General features: G+C 38.9%; 1 pseudogene; it reads left to right on the top strand.

Moving 5' to 3' along the window:
* The first annotated feature begins 1,174 nt into the window (after positions 1-1,174).
* On the top strand, positions 1,175-2,227 carry LOC105473732 (ferritin heavy chain-like; annotated as a pseudogene).
* Positions 2,228-6,690: the final 4,463 nt, after the last annotated feature.

Consider the following 6,690-nt stretch of genomic DNA (forward strand, 5'->3'; position numbering starts at 1 on the left):
GCACCCAAACCCTGGAACCTACCATTTTTCCTGTGGAACTCTGGTTCCTTTTACTGGAGAAACCAAGGTCTGGAAATCAGGCATGTTCATTGCTATTAAGTTCCACTCAGTGGACAGTTAGAATTAAACCACACACACAATCGCTTCTCGGCCTTTTGGCTAAGATCAAGTGTAAACCACACACACACACACACACACACACATTCTATACCTGTGTATCCATTGAAAAAAACATGAGTTCACACCAATATGTCTGATTCTAGTCCAACAACACAAAGCTTATTCCAGGATTTCTCCTTTCCTTATTTGTGGCTTCTTTCATAAACAGTGAGAAACCTGGTTCTCATTAGCCATACTTATTTGTTCCTAGTATAAACATAAAGTAGTTACAGAACTGCTCACCTATGCCCCGTGTGCAGGTTCTTGTGTCTTTCATCATATAAGATCTAGTCAAAGTAACTGTTCTTCAAAATAACTTAGGTCAGTTCTTTCCTTCCCCATCCTCTTCAATGTTTTTCATTTTTAAAAAAATTCGCAGCCAGGCGCAGTGGCTCATGCCTGTAATCCCAGCACTTTGGGAGGCCAAGGTGGGCGGATCACCTGAGATCAGGAGTTCGACACCAGCCTGACCAATATGATGAAATCCCATCTCTACTAAAAATACAAAAATTAGCCGGGTGTGGTGGCGTGTGCCTGTAGTCCCAGCTACTTGGCAGGCTGAGGCAGGGGAATCACTTGAACCCAAGAGGTAGAGGTTGCAGTGAGTCAAGATCACACCATTGCACTCCAGCCTGGGCAACAAGAGCGAAACGCCATCTGAAAAAAAAAAAAAAAAATCGCTTGTTCTGTTTTTATTTCATTCTGATTCTCCTTACATACTGTTTGCTTTGAAGTGTTTGTTTATATTTGGGTGTAAGTGTAAGATGGTGATTCTAAGAGTCAAGGCTATACAAAACAGTGTACTCAACAATGTATCTAGACTTTCTTCACTGGCAGTCTATGAGGTTTCCTGCTTCAACAGTGTTTGGAGGTAACCCGGTGCTGGTCCTCCACCCCCACCTCCCCACCCCACCCCCACGGCTCACAGTCAGCCCTCTGCAGCCTCCTCACCGAGCCCTCAGACAGCCCCAAGGTCCCTGCCACTCCAGTGCCACACAGTCGCCTCCACCTCTCCTTACCCTCCATGATGACCACATCCCCCTTGCGGATGAGCCAGCACTACCATACTGTTGGAGGGTCCTGACTGGGAGTCATTCAGATTCTTGGCATTTTGAACAAATAATTGGACAAAATGCACAAGCACAGCAACTAAAGGATGAAGCAAGGAAAGGACAGATTTACTGAGACAAAAGTACACTCCACAGAGAGCAGGAGCAGACTGGAGCAAGTGGTTCAAGAGTGCTGGTTACAGAGTTTTCTGGGGTTTAAATACTCTCTAGAGGTTTCCCATTGGCTACTTGGTTACACCCTATGTAAAGGAACGTTTGGCCCCCAACCACTCTAATTGGTTGTGGAAGGGGACGAGCAGCTGAAGTGAAGTTACAAAGGTACTTTCCATTTTTCATCTGCAAGGCAGCACAAAGGGAGTAGCCTCTGATCTTTTTGTTACTTGGGCATGGAGAGGTGGGGTTTTCCTTCTGATTCAGTTCTAGTACATCAGTGCAAATCGGCCTTAGGTTCCCAGCCTCCAGACCCTATTCTCCTGCCTCACCACCAGGACACAGAGGCTGCCATCAACTGCCAGATCAACCCAGAGCTCTACGCCTCCTATCTCTTCCTGTCCATATCTTACTACTTTGACTGTGATGATGTGGCTTTGAAGAACTTTGCCAAGCACTTTCTTCACCAATCTCATGAAGAGAGGGAACATGCCGAGAAACTGAAGAAGCTACAGAACCAGCAAGGTGGCTGAATCTTCCTTCAGGATATCAAGAAACTATACTGTAATGACCGGGAGAGTGGGCTGAATGCAATGGAGGGTGCATTACATTTGACAAAAAAAAACGTGAATCAGTCACTACCGGAACTGTACAAACTGGCCACTGACAAAAATGACCCCTACTGTGTTGACTTCATTGAGACACGTTACCTGAATGAGCAGGTGAAATCCATCAAAGAATTGGGTGACCATGTTACCAACTCACACAAGATGGGAGCTCCTGAATCTGGCTTGGAAGACTATCTCTTTGACAAGCTCACCCTGGGAAAGAGCAATAATGAGAGCTAAGCTTTAGGCTAATTTTCCCATAGCCATGGGTGACTTCCCTGGTCACCAAGGCAGTGCATGGATGTTGGGATTTCCTTTACCTTTTCTATGAGTTGTACCAAAACATCCACTTAAGTTCTTTGATTTGTACCATTCCTTCAAATAAGGAACTTTAGTATGCACCCCCCCCAAAAAAAGTCACTCCTCTTCATCACTATCAGCACAGCCCCATTCCCATTATTTCCCACCCACCCCTAAGATAATCTCATTTATCCTTCCTGAATTTTTTTGTGCAAACAAGCAGATATGTGTGTTTTATCCTTTTTTTCTTATATAAGGAATAGCATACTATAGATATTCTTTTGTTCTTTGCTTTTTTTCTCTTAACAGTATATTCTGGAAATCATTCCAAGTTGGTTCTTATAGATCTTCTTTATTCTTCTATATAGCTATATAATGCTCCATTTTGTAGATGTCGTATAGTTTATTCAATCACTTCGCTATGTACGGGCATTTAGGTTGTTTCCAATACTTTGCAATTCTAAATAATGCTGCAACAAATAAACATGTACATATGCATTGTGTTAGTTTATTTGCATTGCTAAAAAGGAATACTGGAGACTGGGTAATTTATGAAGAAAAAAGATTTATTTGGTTCACAGTTCTACAGGCTGTACATGAAGCCTAGTGCCACATCTGCTTCTGGTAAGTGCGTAAGGAAGCTTACAATAATCTTGGAAGGTGAGGGGAAGAGAGAGAGCAAGAGAGAGACGAAGAAGGTGCCAGACTCTTTTAAACAACCGTATCTTACATGAACTCATAGAGTGAGAGCTAACTCATTACTGTGAGGACTGCACCAAGCCATTCATGAGTGATCCGTCTCCATGACCCAAACACCTCCCACTAGGCCCACCTCCAATGCTGGAGGGCACATTTCAACACGAAATTTGGAAGGCACAAAACATCCAAAGTATATCATGAATTTTTGTGTTCTTGGAGGTATGTCTTCAAGGTATTTCCTAGAGGTAGAATTCCTGAATCAAAAGTGAGTGAATATGTTGTTTTGCTAGGTATTGCCAAATTTTTCTCCAGAAGAGTTAGTATATTTTTAAATATTCTGTGTGACAAAATACGAAGTATACATAAAGCACTTTTGCTGCATTCCAAAGTATAATGGCTGCCTTGAAGAAAAGGCACTTGTGCAAGTATTTGAGTTGTGAGCTAAACTATCGATTTTTTAAAAAGACACAGCAGTTTGTATTTGAAAAAACAAACTGACATCAGCAATAGTTATTCAGACTTAGGAATCTGGCAGATATTTTCTCAAACATTAACAAAGTAAGCCTGGGAAAAAAAATGACAGGATTTGTTGCCAATTATGAAATCTGAGCTTTCACAAGAAAATTAGAATATTTGAAAACTGGTCCCACCACTATGAGTTTTCCAAAACTTAAAGAATCTTCAGATGAGATTGGTGGCAATTTTAACTGTTGGAATTTTTAAAATATTGCATAATAAAATATATCAACATTCAGAAGATATGTATAATTCATGAGCCAACGTATTTGAAATGACCAATGCATAATGTTATAAAATCATACTTAAGTAACTTAAGATCCACTCAAAGAGCAAGATAGACAAAACTATATAGTTTCAGATTCCACATTCAAAAAATTCTTAAGAAACTACTATTTATCAAATTCTGGCATAATATCAAAGAAGAATGCCCACAATTACCTTCAAAATATATTAAATTACTCCTCCCTTTTCCAACTGCATAATTGTGTGAAACTAGATTTCCTTCAGATACTTCAACCAAACCAAAGTATTACAACACGTCAATGCAAAATCCAATGTAAATTCAACTGTCTTCTCTTAAACCACACATTAAAGACATGAAAAACAATGCCACTCTTCTAATTAATTTCTTATTTTGGAAACTACAGTTATTTTTCATGAAAATATGTAACTTATTGTTGTAAGACTAAGACAGTTCAGATCGCTTCTATAACAAAATACCGTAAGTTAGGTAGCATATAAAAACAGAAACATTTCTCTGATTTCTGGAGGCTGAAAAGTCCAAGATCGAGGCGCTGGGAGATTTGGTGTCTGGTGAAGAGTTGCTTTCTGGTTCATAGGTGGTGTCTTCTCCCTGAGTCCTCACATAGGGGAAGGGGCAAGGGAGCTCCCTTAAGCCCTTTTATAAGGGCATTAATCTGATTCATGAGGGCTCTGCCTCATTACTGTTAACAGTAATGGTTTTATTATCATTATTTTTGTTCCTGTTTGTTTTATTATCCTGTTTGTTTTTAAACATAAAATTTGCCATTTTAAGACCTTTTAAGTGCGCAATTCAATGGTGTCTATTTATATCACCATAAACCAAAACACTATGTTCTTGAAGTAATAACTCCCATTCCTTCCCTCTCCTAAGTCCTGGAAACCTTTAATCTACTTTCTGTCTCTATGAATTTGCCTATTCTACACATTTTGTATAATGTAATTATACAATATTTGTCCTTTTGTATCTGGTTTATTTCACCTAGCATACTGTTTTTCACATTCATCCATGTTGCAGCAGAAGTTCATTCTCGTTTATGGCTGAATAATTCTCCATTATATGTATATACCACATTTTGATGGTATTTAGCATTGCACTGATGGACATTTGGGTTGTTCGCTCCTTTTGGCTATTGTGGAAAATGCTGCAATAAACATTGGTGCATAAGCATCTGTTTGTGTTCCCACTTTCCAGGAGTGGAATTGCTGGATTATACAGTAATTCTAGATTTATCATATATCCAATACCTTTTTGAAGTATTAATGTTATTTCTAACGAATCAACAAATATTTTTAGATTTCCATTTTAATTTCTAATGCACTAAACACTGATAGATATAACCCATATAAACAAAAGGTACTTGCGCTTCCCAATAATTTTTAACATTGCAAAGGGGTTCTGAGAGCAAAAAGTTTTGAGAACACTGCTATATAGCAATGAAACTTAGCAAATTAGTTTTGCTAAGCAAAACTTAGCAAAATTAATTTTTCCAGCAACATGAATGAATCTCACAAATACAGTGTTGAGTGAAGGAAGCAACTTAAGTTCAGAACAGCCATAACTGCAAAATTTTCAGATGAATATATAGGTGGTAAAACCCTGACGAAAAGGCTAGATGGAATTAGCACAGTATCAAGGTAGTGATTGTCTCTGGAAATAAGAAAGGGGCCGCAATCAGGCAAAGACACGTGGGCAGACTGCAGGATGCTCACAATTTCCTAGTCTATTCCCTGCATGATAGTTACATGGATGGTTATTTTATAAAAAGCTGTTTTTTTGCTTTTCGTTTTGTATGCTTTTCACTGTGTGTGTGCACGTGTTTTCACAATTAATTTTAAATGAATTAATTTGTAATTAAGTTCACAATTAAACAGATTAACAGAAAGAAAATGATTTGGAGAATGGTAACACTAAAGAGAGATATTAGTGCCAGAAACAGAGTAATTTCAGCAGTAATGGAGAGAAAGACACGGAGAATAGAATTACTGTGATGGGCTTTGACCATAGCCTGGGACTAGGGGAAGGGCCTTCCTTCCCTGCACACTTTAAGCCCCTCTACACCAGAAAAGAAATTAAGAGCTAGATCTCAAAAAAGCGGTGAAGCATAGTAAGTCAGCAACCGACAATATCTTCTATACCACCTTATTTAGTCAGTTACATTTCCTCGGCACCATCCTCTTTTACTGAACTCAATTTATTTTGCTGATTGCATATCAGTACCTAACTAAAATTTTTTTTTCTTTGTTTTTGTACGCCATGATGAAATGGGATGTACGTCCCGTGAAGGTTTGGCCCAAATCTCCCCTCTTCTCAGTGATCCCCCAATCACTTAACACGGTGCTATCACCTACTAAACAGCAAGGGGACCTTCATAGATTCTAGGCACTTTCACTTTCTTTTTAATATTCCATTCCACATCAAATCAAAGATAGTAAAATGTGCCTGTGGCCCACATTTAATATAACTGTTTTGCTGTAAAATTGGTGTGATTTTTATCATTATACTTTTGAGCCTTGTTTGTAAAAGACTTTGAAATGGACCAAAACAAACAAACAGAAAGACAAGAGTGTATCTTCAATGGAAATCTTTATGTTGTCTAAAGCACACCCCTTTAGGTTTTCTGCTCTCTGGGGTTTTCATCTTTCATAGTCTTCGAGCTATTTTACAACCCCGTAAATTGTAGCTAGCTGGTGGCAATGCAAATCATCCTGATCTATAAACATGAAAACACATTTTGTCATGTGGGGAGACAATTGATTTCCCTTCCCCCTCTCACTATAGAAAAAGCAGATTTTACATTTATTTGTAAATTCTTATATGTAACTCCGAGTTCAGGGCACATTACCCCAAAATATGCCACCCACCTTGGCATACTGAGTATTTTACGGCCGAAGGAATTTGAGAAATAGAATGTACAGAAAGA

The sequence above is a fragment of the Macaca nemestrina genome, chromosome 7 (genome assembly GCF_043159975.1).
Source record: "Macaca nemestrina isolate mMacNem1 chromosome 7, mMacNem.hap1, whole genome shotgun sequence".
Lineage (NCBI taxonomy): Eukaryota > Metazoa > Chordata > Mammalia > Primates > Cercopithecidae > Macaca > Macaca nemestrina.